The 16854-nt window shown below is 34.2% G+C and overlaps 1 pseudogene; it reads left to right on the top strand.

Moving 5' to 3' along the window:
- The first annotated feature begins 9507 nt into the window (after window positions 1-9507).
- On the top strand, window positions 9508-10608 carry LOC100018132 (axin interactor, dorsalization-associated protein-like; annotated as a pseudogene).
- Window positions 10609-16854: the final 6246 nt, after the last annotated feature.

The following is a 16854-nucleotide window of genomic DNA, read 5'->3' as shown; positions in this document are numbered from 1 at the left end:
AATGCTAGCAGTAGCAATTAGAGAACAAAATGGAATTGAAGGAATTCAAGTAGGCAACAAGAAGGCTAAACTATCATTCTTTGCATGTAATACTTATAGAACCTCAGAAAATCAACTAAAAGGCTACTGTAAATAATTAACAACCCTATTAAAGTTGCAGAGTACAAAATAAACCCACATAAATCATTAGCATTTCTACATATTTCCAACAAAACTCATCAGCAGGAGTTAGAAAGAGAAACTCCATTTATAAAACACTTTAGACAATATAAAATATTTATGTATTTGCCTGCCAAGACAAACACAGGAATTATATGAATATAACTACAAAACACTCTTTACATAATTAAAACTAGGTCTAAACAATTGGAAAAAGACTAATTGCTTCTGGATAGGATGAGATTGCTGAGAGCCATGAAGCTATGATGTCTTGACATGGTCACACGTGGTGACCAAGAGGTCACGAAGTGGCCCTTTTGCAAAATGGAATTACTCACTCATGCCCCTCTATATGATTTCTTTTATCTACATCCCTCACTAATGGAATTAATATGATTCTTGTTCTCTCCCTAACGTTAGAAGGTATAAGAACAATATACTTGCACTCTATCTCCGCCAAAAGTCACCAAAAGATCAGACTCTCAAATCCAAACCCAAAAGACTAGCATGGGTTAACTTTTACTTAGGTACATAATTCTCAGCAAAGCCATAACCACAAACCAAACCCTGAATATTCCCACTTTTAGAAACTTATTCTCCTGAAGCAGGCATACAAATCAATCCTAAAGGCACATACAAAAGGTGCAGGTACACCAAGCTTCAACATGCCTCAGTGTCTCCAATTCACTAACCAGAGACTCCTCTTCATAGAAACTCCCTGCTAACCCTGAAAAATCATTAATTATTTAATTAATTAGCAATTAATCTGAATTTTATGTTTCTCTGATCCCTCAAGCTCAGCACTGTAATTATTGAGTTGTCTTTAAGAGTTTCTTATTGATAATTTCTTTTTATTAAAAGTAATAAGTAAATTTCCTTGATTGTTTGTAAGCTCAAGCTCCTCACAAGGTAATGAGAAAATTAAGTTACCTGTGAAAAAATCATTTATCTTGTGTAAAACCTCTATTCAAAACCAATAGTTACAATATAAGAATTTGGAATGTTAATCAAGTGATTTGTTGAAAGTGAATGTATCACTTTCCCAATTATCTTTACTCAAACATGTGTGCTGAAAATTGCTTGTCAGCTTTGTGACAGGGGAGAAGAGAGTGGGGAAGGGAAGATTATAAATCATATAATCATGGAAAAACATTCTAAATAAAAAGTTTTAAAAATGAACCCATTAGTTGTTTATCTTATTGCACGTTCCAAAATAGCATTTAGTTCTTAAAATGTATTTCTTCCTTTTTTTCTTTGTATTTTAGGATTTTTTCCTTTCGTATTTAATTTTAATGGGTTAATTTTCTACCTATTTAATTATGTGTGCACTTTCTTGATTTCTTCTTTCTATCTTTTATTGATTAGTTTGTTCAGAGAAATAATGTTTTCCTTGAGAGCTCTTTTGACTGCATACTTTTTTTTGGTATGTTGTCTCATTTTTTGTCATTATTTTTACTGAAATTATCTACTTTTCTATGACTTTTCCATTCATTGAATTATTATTTATCTTCTAATTAATTGGAAATATTTCTTCAATAGTACTTTATTTAACTTAATTTTATTATATCATCATATGTAAAATATGTTTAATATTTCTACTATTCTGAGTTTGTGTTTTTATGCTCTAATACAGAATTAGTTTTTGAAAAGCTGTCATATGTATCTGAGAAATATGTATATTCCTTTCTATCCTGTTAAATAATCATTTGGAAATGTGATCCTAGAAAATCAATCTGTTTGCATCAATTTCATAAAGTATAAAATGGGCATAATAACACAACTCCAATGTAGTAGATAGAAAATGAGATAATATTTTGAAAAGTACTTAAAATTGTACATTGTACCTAGAAAGGCTCTCTATAAAATGCTCATTCCCTTCCTTTGTTGTCTTCTACTATTAACATATTGCTTTCCATATCAACCTATAAATCATTTAAGTATGAGCATTTAATTCATTTGATTGTTACATGTATATTTAGTATTATCATCTATGCTAATATTCACCAAAACACTATTTCTTTTATTAAAAATATAATCAAGTTTATTTTTGCTGTTGTCTTTTCTGATATTATAATCACTAACCTTCCTTTTCTGAGTTCAGTAGAAGTGTAATCAATTTTGCTCTACCCTCTTACTTAATTTAAAAATATTTATGTTCTATTTACCATTTTAATGTTTTGTCCTTTTATGTTTGTACTTTAAAGTTTCTACTGCTTTTATCTTTTCATTAGGAATTCACTGAAATTCTATATTTCATTAAAAATCCAATTTTCCTTCTTTGGGTTATTAAGTAATTCATTATCTAATTTTTAGATATATTATTCTTGGTTGTTAGCATATTTCTTTAGAAGTTTCATTTATTTTCTCTTCTTTTCTCTAGTACTCTAATGCCACTTAAAATTTTTTAAACCTAATATAATAAAATAAAATACATTTTTTTTCTCATAGGAATTCTATTTGAACTTGTTTCTAAGAGAGTTTATGTTTGTATATATGTCTATGTATTTCTGTATCTTGTAGATGACATAATTATTCTAATAGAGGTTTGTGTCTTATATGTACTTCACACCATAATAGTTCTTTATGATGGAATTCTGTTTTTGCTTACTTATTCTCCTTCCACTTACTTATTTTGACATTGCATTAGAAGCAGGATCTGAACTCTTCTGGAGAGAATGTTTTGATCATCTTTGCCATATATTTTTTCCTGCTGCTCAAGGATGTTCAATGCTAAGCTATTTGAGTAGTTCAAAGGCCTCTCAATTTGAAGGTCTACAAACTTTCAGGGCAATCTGTTAAGTTTAAAATTCTCTGGATATGATATATTAATTTATAATTATTTATTAAATAATGAAAAGTGAGTCAGAGAAAGAAAAGGCACCCAGTCAAATGACCAGTCCTATGTAACCTGAGCTTGCTGCTAAATTGAATCTCCATTCACTCCTACTGCTTGGCCAGAAAAGATCTCCTGCCTGGTCAGAAAAGATATATGAAGTTCTTTGATGCATAACTTATACCTCATGTGATGTCACTTTTTCTGCATTACCCTGGTTGAACAGACTTGATCTCAGTCTGAGTCAGAGACCAGTCTTCTGGAATTGGAACAAGAGGCGAGTGTCCTCTAGGATGCCAGGAGTTATGTGGGACAAGAGGCATACATCTTCCAAGATGTAAAGGAGCCATGAGACTTTTGGCATCTTTCCAGAGTGCACATGCATCCTCCTTATCCTGATAAGCCTCAGGCTTTGTTTTTAATACAAACAAGTGGCAGGGATGAGTCTGAAATGGATTTTCAAATTCAAAATGACACTTTCCTTTTAAAAGGGAAAGAGGGATACAATTTATGTTAAATTATTATAAATCAAAGCAGTTTAATCCTGTGAAAAGTCTAATGCCTATCTTCTTGGGTTCTCTCTGCAAGTTTCTAATTTGCCTTTGGGTCTGAGCAACAAAGCTATGGACTTGCCCTTGGCAAGATCTCCATAAAACTGCTATTTAACTTGACTATTGTTAATCAGCCATCTGAAAAGTTAAGTAGTTTCAGTGATAGAATTACAATTTCTATTTTTGTTTGGATTTCCTACTATGGTTATTTGAGGAATGCTCAAACCTGGTCTGACTTGAGACCTTGTATCTCTTCACTCTTCAGAGCTATATAGCTTTATCTCACTTCTGTTCATGCTCCTTACCCAATAAACAACCTTTAGCCCAAGACCACTCCTATTATTTTAACCCCATCATGTTGTTCCTTATGACTATTCTTTGCTCTTCTGTGCTTCCCCACATGTTTCTGACTTCCCTGGTCTCAGTCCCAGAAACATGCATATGTAAGCAAAAGGCCATGGGAACAACTATGTCTACTGGGGCCTCAACTCCAGAGACATCCTTTGGCCCATATCTAAGAATTTAAGTAGTGGAAAACACAGAGTCTATGAGTGCTAGACCCTAAGGGTAGGAACTCACATCTTATTGCTAAAAAAACTAGAGACTTTGGATGTGCAAGGAGTGTGGCCTAGACAGGCTACTCTCTTCTAGATTGGGGGAATAGGAGGGGAAGAGTGAGGAAGGAGTGCACAGTAATTAGTGTGTTTGCTTAGGGTCTACAGTCAACTATGCTCACTCCCAGGAAAGTGGAGTCACTGTGTTCTGCCATAGGAGTAGGTGCTTACAGTTGAAATGGCAGAAATACCTTTGGGCTCTTCTTGGAGCACATAGATCAAAAACAGAGAGGTTTGAACAAGGGACCAAAAGTTCATCTGACCCTGGATCATAAAAACTGGGATAACTAAATAAGAACCAAGAGAAAACAAAGAAACACACACACACACACACACACACACACACACAAATAGGAACCCTAGGATTCTAGCAAAATCTAATAGTTAAGTCTATTGGCTTGACCACTAAAATGAAAATAATAATCAGCAATCAAAGTAGAAAGAACACAACTATTGATACCAATTATGGGACAGAGTAGACCTCAGTGAAAACTCAAAGGATAGTGAAATAAAAACATAGACTTCAAGAAGAGCAAATAAATATAATAAATGACCACAAGTTCAAAAAGCATTTTTGGAAGAGCTTAAAAAAGACCTCAAAAATGAAATGAGAGAGATTGAGGGAAAATTAGATAAAAAAGCTATATAAGAAAATCATGAAACACCCAAATAGAAAAAGATCCAGAAACATATGGAAGAACATAATATATTGAGAAATAGAACTGAAAAAGGGGAAATTAATGATTTCCTAAGACAACAAGAAAAAATAGGGCAAAACCAAAGAATGAAATAACAGAATATAAAACAACTCACCTGAAAAATATATTGAGGAGAGACAATATAAGAATAGTTCATCTCCTAGAAAGTTAAAATAAAAAATTTAGACTCCATACTCCAAGAAAGCATCAAGGAAAACTTCCTAGATATTTCTAGGATCAGAAGGTAAAATAGAAATGGAAAGAATTCACTTCAAAGAGACCTAAAGATGAAAATGCAAGAAAAAAATTATTGCTAAATTCCATAACTCCCAGGTTAATGGAAAAAAACCCCTGTAAATAATAAGTAAAAAAGAAATTTAAATACTATGGAGCTATAGTCAAAACGATACAAGATTTATTAGTCACAACATTAAAAGAATGCAGGACATGGAACATAGCATTTTGCAGAACAAAAGAACTAGGCTTACAATAAAAATAATATATCAGGAAAGATAAGCATAATTATAGAAAGCAAAAAATCTATATATATAAAACTAAAAAAAAATGAATTTCAACTATTCCTGAGCAAAAAATACAGAAATCAGGAGAAAATTTGATTTATAAGAAATATACAAAGGTAATGAAAGACTAATCATAAGCATCTGAAAAGTTCAAAGAGCTTGATTCTTGAATTGGAAAATGTCATCCATGGCCCCTGAGAATGACATCATTGCCTGAGTATTTTGAAGGGGCGTGTATGGATGGAAGAATTCTGGTCAATATTAATGTAATGAAATTGAACAAAATAGTAGTGGAATGGATCAAGAGGAGGTAGGATGGAATGCCTATGTCACATGGAGGAAGAAGCAAAGGAGGAACTGCCATGGAAAAAGGGAAGAAGAGGTGGAAGGACTAGTAGTACTAGAGTTCTTTTCGCATCAAGTCAGGGTTAAAGAAAGAACAATATATACAATTAGAATGTTACAATCTTTTTAACAGAGAAACAGAAGAGAAGGGTGATAAAATAAAATTGGGACAGGGAGTTCCCTTGGGGTGATTGAGGGAATAAGAGAAAGAAGGTTGAGTAAAGAGAAATGAGAGCAAAGGGATAAGTAAAGGTAGGGAAAGGAGGCATATCTAGAGGGACATACATATCAAAAGGTAGGGGCTTAAGATGAAGGTATAAGAAAGGAACTCAGGATAAGATAGGGGAGGATTTTTTAGAACAAACTCATATCAAGAAGCAGGAGGGCATGGTTAGGGGAAATAAAGAAGGAATTTTTAGAAAGGTGAACAGAGTATGGTTCTAGCAATAGATTGTGTCTGTTGCCTAAGGACCAATCTAGTTACATATGGTTCTGGTAATGTATGTTAACTGAGAACCAGATTAGTTAAGTTTTTCAAATTTAATGCTAATAGGAAAATAGAGAAACATGTATGATGGTACATTGTTAGAGCAGGTGTGAATTATTTTTTTGAATAAGAGGGAAATATACATTAAGAGCTATAAAGGCGTTTATGCTCATTAACCTAAGGATCTCATTACTAGGATTTGGTCCCAAGGGTATTATTGAGAGGATAAAAACCAGTGGATATAGGAAAATATTCATGAAAGCTTCTTTTGAAATGACAAAAAACCTAGAAATAACAAATAGAGTGACTGGAAAAAATGGTTGGATAGATTGTGATATTTAATTGTAATAAACTGTTTTATTTAATTAGAAATGACTAATATTAGAAATATAAAGAAAATGAGGGAAATATATGAAGATATGAAAAGAAAAAAAATAAGAATATTATATACTATTACATTAAAAAACAATAGTCACAAAATCAAGAGAAAAAAGTATCAAAGTAAAATAAATGGAAAGGAACTCAAAAGCAGAGCATGTTTATATTTGTCTACATATATACTCTAAAAAATTAAATTCATTGTAAACAATCTGGGGTCTGTGGTTTTACACATATTTTAATGCATTTGTTTATTTAAATGTTTTTTATTGGTGGCGCTTACTAAGTACATAACAAACTTTTTTAAAAGTGTGATTAATCAGAAGCAGAAGGATTGTGAGATTTAACTATGTATTTTGATTATATTAAACTGAAACTATTTTGTAGAAATAAAATTATTGTAATTGAGATTAGAAGGAAAACAGAAAATTGGGGAAATATTTTTGGCAGTTTCTGAGAAAGAAGTCTCATATCTAAAATATAGGGAGAATTTATGAAGTTTATAAGAGCCATCACCTAATTGATAAGTGGTCAAAAGCTATGAACAGATATTTTTTTGATGAAAAAGTCAAAACCATATACAGTGATCCCTCATCTATTGCAGGAGTTACATTCCAGAGGATTCCCCATGACAGTTGAAAATGTGAAAAGTAGTGGTGTTATTTATTTTATTACATATATATGTGTGTATATATATATATATATTATATATATATATATATATATATATATATATATATATATATATATATATATATATATATATATATATATATATATATATATATATATATAAGGCTTTATAAACCTTTCCCACTCTCCTATAAACCTTTTACACAGACTTCTGGATTAAGATAGCTGCCATGCAGAAGCAGGACTCTTTCTCTCCTCACCATCGACGAATATAGACTACCTCAAAAGGACAACCCCCCCCCAAGTTCAGATGAATGAAGGGACCTCACAGTAGGGCACAGCACTGAAGGTATGTGAAATTTAGGCATTTCCATGCATTAAGGGGGTGAAATAGCTCCCACTAAAATGCGAGTTGATTAACCCTCCTCCACCCCACCTACTGTGCCAGAGTCAGAGCCAGCAAGCCATAATCAAAGTGAGTGAGGGGCAACTTTAACTCCTTAGGATCTGACACCAGGGACTTACCCCTGAGAGCAGCTAGACTTTGGACCCTAGGATGCTGAAGAATATGAACCTTGGGTACTGAGATAGAGAAGAGAGGGGTGGAATACAGTAGAAGTCACAGAGACTGAAAAAGTAGCCTCAGGCAAAAACCATAATCCATAGCTCCATACACAGAGAGCCTGCCCTCCTCATTCAGACTTCTGACTGTGAAGGGAAGGAAAAACCAGCCCAGAAATGGTCAGCAATGCCCAAGAAATACAATCCTCAACCAACAAAAAGAACAAAAGAAAGACATTGACCCTGAATAATTTTTATGGAGAAAAAATCCAGACTACAGAGGAGACTGCAGAGGAAGACAATCAAGCAAACACACCCAAACTTTCCAAAAAAAATGGAAATTGGTCACAAGCTCTCCAAGAAATCAGACTGGAATTTGAGAACCAAGTTAAAAAGATAGGTGAGACTTGTCAAGAAAAGTGGGAAATAGTTTAAAAAGAAAATACAAGTTTAAAAGACAAAAATCTCAACCTTGGAAAAAGACATCCAGAAATCAAATGAAATGATAAGCAGATTAAAGACCAGAAATGACTTGCTGGAAGCCATGAAAAGCAAGATAGACCAAACCAAAAAGGAAAATCAAAAGATCATAGAGGAAAACCTTTAAAGTCTTTAAAGGTTTTAAAGTTTTAAAGTCTTTAAAGACTAGAATTGGGCAGGTAGAAGCTAATGATATCACAAGACAGCAAGAATTAATAAAGCAAAGTCAAAAGACTGACAAAATAGAAGGAAACATGAAATTTCTCACTGACAAAATGACTGACCATGAAAATACATCTATAAGAGACAATTTGAGAATATTTGGTCTACCTAAAAATCCAGGAAAAAAAAAAAAACCAGAAACCTTGACATCATACTACAAGAAATTATCCAAGAAAACTTCCCTGATATTCTTGAACAAGAGGGAAATATAGACATTGAAAGAACCCATAGATCATCCTCTATACTAAATCTTCAAAAGACAACCCCAAGAATGTAATTGCCAAATTCAAGCACTTTCAAGCTAAGGAGAAAATATTACAAGAAGCCAGAAAGAGAGAATTAATATATGAAGGAACACCAATCAGGATTACACAGGATCTGGCAGGATTTACACTATAGGACCTCAAGACTTGGAATATGATATTCAGAAAGGCAAGAGAATTGGGTCTACAATCAAGGATCACCTAGCCATCAAAATTGACTATATACTTCTAGGGGAAAGTATGGGCATTCAAGAAAATAGAAGATTTCTATGTATTTGTAAAGAAAATACCAGAACTAAGCAGAAAGTTTGACATCCAAATACAAAAATCAAGAGAAACATGAAAAGGTAAATAAGAAAGAAGGGGGAGACAAAGAACATGAAGCATGTAACCATGGAAAAATATTCTAAATTAATTAATTAAATAAAAATTTTCAGTTAAAAAAAAATTTTCAACACTCTTATTAACCTTTCCCACACTCTTATAAACACTTCATATGCTCTCAAATCTATATAATTTGGTACTTTGGTTCACTACCAGAAGCACTAGAAGGCTCAAAATGTTTGGGTGAAATAAATACAAACTTTTATGAAAACTTCACAAAAACACAGTGCTGCAGAAAATGGGCTTGGGCAGCTCCTGAGCAGGCGGTGGAGGCCACTGAAGCTGTTCCTGAGTTCTGCTGTGGATGCCCCAGCACCAGTCCAAGATCATGGCTCCATAGAACAATTGGGCAGGTGTGTCATGAGGGTGGGACTGGCCATGTCTGAGGTGACCCATAGTCTCCTGCAGTGCTGGGGTGCCAGCTTCAGGAGGGGTGCCAACTTCGACTAGAGGGGGCAGCTAGTGGAAACGATAGACGATTACCAGATATTAGCAAGACATCTTCAGAAAGAAGCTCAGGCTCAACATAATTCAGAATTCACAGAAGAGTAAAGGAAGAGCATTGGTAAAATTGCAACATGCTTGGAATTATGAAGTGCTGCCTTACAGTCCACACAATCTCAAGATGAATTTAAACTGGAGGAACTGAAAAAACTAGAACCAATCTTAAAGATTATTCTTACTTATAATAAAGAATTCCCCTATGAAGAATTTTAGCACCTAGTAAAGAAGAGAATTTGGAATTTGAGGATGATGATGAAGAGGGTGGTGTTGGAGCTGGTCTCCAGACTCCTTCCCTCCTAGAGTTCAAGGTACTTGAACTTCAAGGTACCCAAGTTGCCATCTGAACCAGGAATGACCATTGCTCGCTATCAAAATTGAGAAAATTGGCCTGAAAGATGCTGGGCAGTGCATTGACACCTATATTACAGTTAGTGTATAGGATCTGAGTGGCATAGATTTAACCCACTGTGCAAGATACTCCTGTGGCTTCAAGGAAGGAGGATACATATGTTCACTTTAATGTGGACATTGAACTTCAGAAACACATTCAAAAATTAACCAAAAGTGCAGTTATTTTCTTTGAATTCAAACACTATAAGCCTAAGAATGGTTTACCAGCACCAAGTGTTTTGCTTTCATGGAGATGGATGAAATTAAACCTGGGCCAATTATATTAGAACTATACAAGAAACCCACTGAATTTAAAAGAAAGAAACTGTAGTTGTTGACCAAGAAACCACTTTATCTTCACCTCCATCAACTTTGCACAAGGAATGACCATGGCAGGTATTATCTTGAAACTTCAGTGATCTGAACCCTTCATTACAAAATCATGGTAGCTCTATGTAGCACATTGATCCTTCAGTAGGCTCCTAGGAAACCAGCCCTCCTTGTGCCAACAAATGAAAAATGAGATCCGTTCTACAGTTGCACCACAGAAATGTTCACAGTCCTGCCCATCACTGGAGGCCACATCTACAGCATTCATTCATAAAAAAACTTCTTTGGTCTAAAGTATTTTCCACAGATTTTTAAAAATCTTTGAATTGTGTAAAGGATAAAGGTTAAGTTTTAAATTTACTTACTAGGGGAAACAACACCTGAGGCAGCCAAGAAAAACTAACTGCCTTTCAGGATTTACTCCCCTAATTCACTTCTGCTTCAATGCATTCCTTTTGAATCCATGTATTTGTTCCCAGGTCTCTATTGCTTTGTGTTAAGAGTAGGAAGAGAGCAACACAAGAGAAATTTACCAGGTACCAGAATTGATAAATTGGTATATAGTTTATGGTTTATATCAGGGGTAGCTCACACCACTTAATCTTACCAGGTGATTGGTTTTGGGGAGAGACTACAGAAGAACTTTCCTATGAACAAAGTTGAAATCTCACTGTTTCCATATTTCAGCAGCACCAAATGACTTGAGATGAAAATTATTTGGAGAACTGGATTCTTTTTAGATATTTAAGGAAATGGTCATCTGTTTTTTTTTTTTAAATTTAAAAGCTCTTCCTCAGCCAATAGTGATTCTAGAATGACAAATAAAAACAAATAGGACCTACAGTGTGTCTACATAATTTAGGTTTTTGGGACAGTGTTCAGCTACTATGGTGTGGTTGAAAAAAAAACAACCATTCATACATTTCTAAGACATCTCATCCAAAAATGATTGAATTTAATTAGTTCCCATAAGATACTTTGCAGGAGTAACTTGCTGCTTTTCTGAAAACTGATTATGAATACTTTTAAAACCTGCATACCTTGTAGAGAGATTTGTATGAAAATCTGAAAAGTTCAACTAAATTTTGTTTCTGAGATAGATAGCTAGAATTACCATTTATTTTCTATTCAGATGTATTAAAGTCATCTATATGAAAAGATGCAGGTCATTAGGTAATAATTTTAATATCTACATAATTTTTACTTAATAAAGGGACATAAACCCAAGCAGACCTTTCATATACATAATAGGTGAGATATTTAATGCAGTGAGAGGTCTGTGCTGTGCTTTATGTGGATTATATGTAGTATGCACAAACTTTCATATGCATTTTTATAATAGTTGTTTTTTTTTAAATCCAGCACTAGGTGAAAGCATTGTCAATACTTGCTTTTTATTGTATAATCATTCGTACTACTCATCTCATTTGCTTTCTGTATCTCATAATTCTAACCAGTTATATAACAATTTTATTAGGTAAATTTATCAAAATAATTCAATTTATCCCCTCTTGCTCTAAGGAATATATTTTGTGTTTTTAGCTCTCCCTTTAGGTCAGCTTTGTTTATGCTGGATAGACAGTTAAAACTAAATCACCAATAGTTGATAAAATTTCTCCTTTTCCTCAATCTTATTTCAAAAGAGCTCGTGCATTTTGAGCTAACAAATTTCTTGATTTTAAACTCAAAAACAAGTATCACATTATCTTCAAATAATGTAAAATTCCCATAGTACTATGAATACTTTTAAGTATGCAGTAAATCTTGATGAGATCCAAAAACCATCCCTAAGGGAACCTAAACTTGAGGAAAATGTAATAAAAATGACATTTTGTTTTCCTTCAAATAAAATTAAAGAAATGTGCAAGTATCATTTCTGCCTCACAAGTATGCTTTAGAAGCCCCAGTGCCTTAGGAAGAACATTTGAAGAAGTTTAATCTAAGTTTGACCAGGCTTCAGTTTTCTGATGTAACCCTTCGTATTGCAGAAACACCAAGTATTCACTTAATTTCACTACCTTTTGATGTGTCCCAAGTCTCAGTAATTTATAGTTTTCCTTTATGTGATGAACTTTTTCACTGACAGAAATCCAATACAGTGAGCAATAATCACACTATACATTTGTCTTTCCATGATAGAGTGCGGCTGATTCACAAAAATAAGTTGGCTTTGTGTAGTTGAATGAATTTTACATGGTAGCACTAGAAAGTTAGTAAATAAACATGGTTGGATGGGATGGCTACTGTAGTACAATACAAACTTTTTTGGAGTGCACTCTAATAATTGAAAATAAAAATGATTTGTGATATAAAAAAGGGCTTCAGAGCAACACTACAGGCAGCAATCAGACATCTGTAGGAAGTGGACAAGGAAAGATGCTGAATGTATGGGCATTCTTAATTCTATCTGCCTTGTGTCTCTTATGCAAGAGGTAGTAGCATCCTGCATTTCCATTGTGTACAGTATGGTACAGTGAAGCCAAGATTAGTGAACCATGATATAGAGAGGGAGGACTGTATATGTAAAAATGCTCTAAGTCTCTTTTGATGGGAGAGATACAAATAGAAATAATTCTGACATATAATTTCTCTGGTCAGATTGGGTAAAAGGACAAAATGACAAAATGACAAATATTAGAAGGGAGGTGGAAAAATAGGTACACTAATATGCTTTTGGTGGAATTGTGAACTGATCCAAACATTTTGGAGAGCAGTTTGCAATTATTCTCAGAAAGTTCTAAAACTGTGCAAACTCTTAGACACACCGATATCATTATTGGGTCTGTTTCCCAAGGAGAACAGGACAAAAGAAAAAGAATTTTATGTGTTCTGAAATATTAATGATAGCTCTATGTACACTAAAAAAGAAATGAAAATTGAGGAGATGTCTATCAATTGTGGAAGGGCTGAAAGGTTATAGTATATGATTGTGATGGAATGCTATTGTGCTATAAGAAATGATGAGCTGATCAGTTTCAAAATAGAATTTGAAATAACTCACATGAAGTAATGAAGAGCAAAACAAGTAGAATCAATAAAATCTTATATACAGTTACAAATTCATATTTGGAGAATAACTTGGGAATGTCCACCTCTATTATAAGAACTGATTTAAAAAAAACTAACACAAAGCCTAATTTATATACTTACTTTCTTTGGTTGGTTGATCCCTTCAATGGATGAGGAGGATAGGGTAAAGATGAGAAACCAGGGAATTATTTTTTTGGAAGAAATTTAAAAATAATATAAAAAAGACTCAGTCTGGCATATTTTTCAAATGTGGTAGCAGGGTTATGAGTAGGAGTTGGGCTGTACTTCTTCCTTGTATTTTGCCATCTTACATGTTCTCTGTTTAGAGTCATTTTGCATAACTAAATTAAAGCAAATCATTTGGCTTTGCTAATCTATTCATACGTCTTCTCCCTAGCACAACGGTCTTTCCCTTTTAGATACCTAAAGAACACTTGTGGTATTATTTTATTTGATATGATGTATTATAAACAGAAGCAATGGGAATGAGTTGCATAATGGCAACTACTGGCTAGATAAAAGGGAAAAAAATGGAACAATTAGAGCTGTCCAAAAACCACCATGTGTTAACTTTGGAGGTAATGAGCTTTTCACTGGAGCATTCAAGCAGAGGATCATTTACCACATGTTGGGTAAGTGGTAGAAAGGATTTCTGTTGATGTACAACCTCCATTGAATAACCTCTGAGGTCCCTTCTGATTTGGACATTTAATGATTATGAAGGTAAAAAGTGAGCAATTAAAGCCCAATCCAAATTTCCCCTAGTGTTTCTGTTTCTAAAGACAAACAGAGATGAGAATGAGGGGAATTTTGGAAAGGACAAGTACTTCAGATAGCATTGCAGAAACACCATCACCCCTCAAATCTCAGTGCATGCTTTCTTCCTAAATTTGTAATAATGAGTAATTAGTAACAATCATCAACTCTGGGGATACTTCTATTTATGTGCCAATGTTGAATGAACCTAATTTTTGTGAAAAGATTTCTATAGCGAAACAAGATATGGGTTCCCCAACTGAGTCATGGGAATCTACTTCCATCTGGATTATTTAATTCTTTTGGCTTTCCCCCACAGCCCATCAAGCTTTCTAAGTTGTCATTCAAATTCAAACACCCAGATGATTTTTTAAAAATTTTAAACATTATTTTATTTGGTCATTTCCAAACATTATTCACTGGAAACAAAGATCATTTTCTTATCCTCCCCGCCCCCCCGCCCCCAACCACCATGCCCTCTCCCATAGCCGACGCACGATTCCACTGGGTATCAAATGTGTTCTTGACTTGAACCCATTTCCCTGTTGTTGGTATTTGCATTAGAGTGTTCATTTAGAGTCTCTCCTCAGTCATATTCCCTCAACCCCTGTAGTCAAGCAGTTGCTTTTCATCGCTGTTTTTATTCCCACAGTTTATCCTCTGCTTGTGGATAGTATTTCTTAGATCCCTGCAGATTGTTCAGGGACATTGCATTGCCACTAATGGAGAAGTCCATCACCTTCGATTGTACCACAATGTATCAGTCTCTGTGTACAATGTTTTCCTGGATCTGCTCCTTTCGCTCTGCATCACTTCCTGGAGGTTGTTCCAGTCTCCATGGAATTCCTCTACTTTATTATTCCTTTTAGCACAATAGTATTCCATCACAAACATATACCACAATTTGTTCAGCCATTCCCCAATTGATGGGTATCCCCTCATTTTCCAATTTTTGGCCACCACAAAGAGTGCAGCTATGAATATTCTTTTACAGGTCTATTTCCTTATTATCTCTTTGGGGTACAAAACCAGCAGTGCTATAGTGGATCAAAGGGCAGACAGTCTTTTATCACCCTTTGGGCATAGTTCCAAATTGCCCTCCAGAATGGCTAGATCAACTCACAACTCCACCAGCAATGAATTAGTGTCCCCACTTCGCCACATCCCCTCCAGCATTCATTACTTTCCATAGCTGTCATGTTAGCCAATCTGCTAGGTGTGAGGTGATACCTCAGACTTGTTTTGATTTGCATCTCTCTGATTATAAGAGATGTAGAACACTTTTTCATGTGCTTATTAATAGTTTTGATTTCTTTGGCTGAGAACTGCCTGTTCATGTCCTTTGCCCATTTATCAATTGGAAAATGGCTTGATTTTTTGTACAATTGATTTAGTTCTTTGTAAATTTGAGTAATTAAATATTTGTCAGAGGTTTTTATGAAGATTGTTTCCCAATTTGTTGCTACCCTTCTGATTTTGGTTACATTGGTTTGTTTGTACAAAAACTTTTTAATTTGATGTATTCCAGATTATTTATTTTGCATTTTGTAACTCTTTCTAATTCTTGCTTGGTTTTGAAGTCTTTCCCTTCCCAAAGGTCTGACATGTATGCTATTCTGTGTTCGCCTAATTTTCTTATAGTTTCCTTCCTTATGTTCAAGTCATTCACCCATTTTGAATTTATCTTGGTGTAGGGTGTGAGGTGTTGATCTAAAGCTAATCTTTCCCACACTGTCCTCCAATTTTCCCAGCAGTTTTTATGAAATAGTAGATTTTTGTCCCAAAAGCTGGGATCTTTGGGTTTGTCATATACTGTCTTGCTGAGTTTTCTTGCCCCCAGTCTATTCCACTGATACTCCTTTCTGTCTCTTAGCCAGTACCAAATTGTTCTGATGACCACTGCTTTATAATATAGTCTGATATCTGGGACTGCAAGGCCCCCTTCCTTTGTAATTTTTTTTTCATTATTTCCCTGGATATCCTTGATCTTTTGTTCTTCCAAATGAACTTTGTTATGTTTTTTTCTAAATCAGTAAAAAATTTTTTTTGGAACTTCCATGGGTATGACACTAAATAGATAGATGAGTTTTGGTAGGATGGTCATTTTTATTATACTGGCTCACCCTACCCATGAGCAGTTAATATTCTTCCAATTGTTCAAGTCTAGTTTTAGTTGTGTGGAAAGTGTTTTGTAGTTGTGTTCATATAGTTCCTGTGTTTGTCTCTGGAGATAGATTCCTAAGTATTTTATTTTATCTAAGGTAATTTTGAATGGGATTTCTCTTTCTAGTTCTTGCTGCTGAGCTGTGTTGGAATTATATAGAAATGCTGATAACTTATGTGGGTTTATTTTGTATCCTGCAACTTTGCTAAAGTTGTTGATTATTTCAATTAGCTTTTTGGTTGAATCTTTAGGATTCTTTAAGTAGACCATCATGTCATCTGCAAAGAGCGATACTTTAGTCTCCTCCTTGGATATTTTAATGCCTTCAATTTCTTTTTCTTCTCTAATTGCTACTGCTAGTGTTTCTAATACAATGTCAAACAATAGAGGTGATAATGGGCATCTTTGTTTCACTCCTGATCTTAATGGGAATGGATTTAGTTTATCCCTATTGCAGATGATATTAGTTGATGGTTTTAGATATATACTGTTTATTATTTTTAGGAACAACCCTTCTATTCCTAAGCTTTCTAGTGTTTTTAATAGGAATG

This window comes from Monodelphis domestica, chromosome 6 (genome assembly GCF_027887165.1).
Source record: "Monodelphis domestica isolate mMonDom1 chromosome 6, mMonDom1.pri, whole genome shotgun sequence".
In the NCBI taxonomy this organism is placed as follows: domain Eukaryota; kingdom Metazoa; phylum Chordata; class Mammalia; order Didelphimorphia; family Didelphidae; genus Monodelphis; species Monodelphis domestica.
Note: the sequence above shows the minus strand (reverse complement) of the source record. Positions and strands in the feature narration are given on the sequence as shown.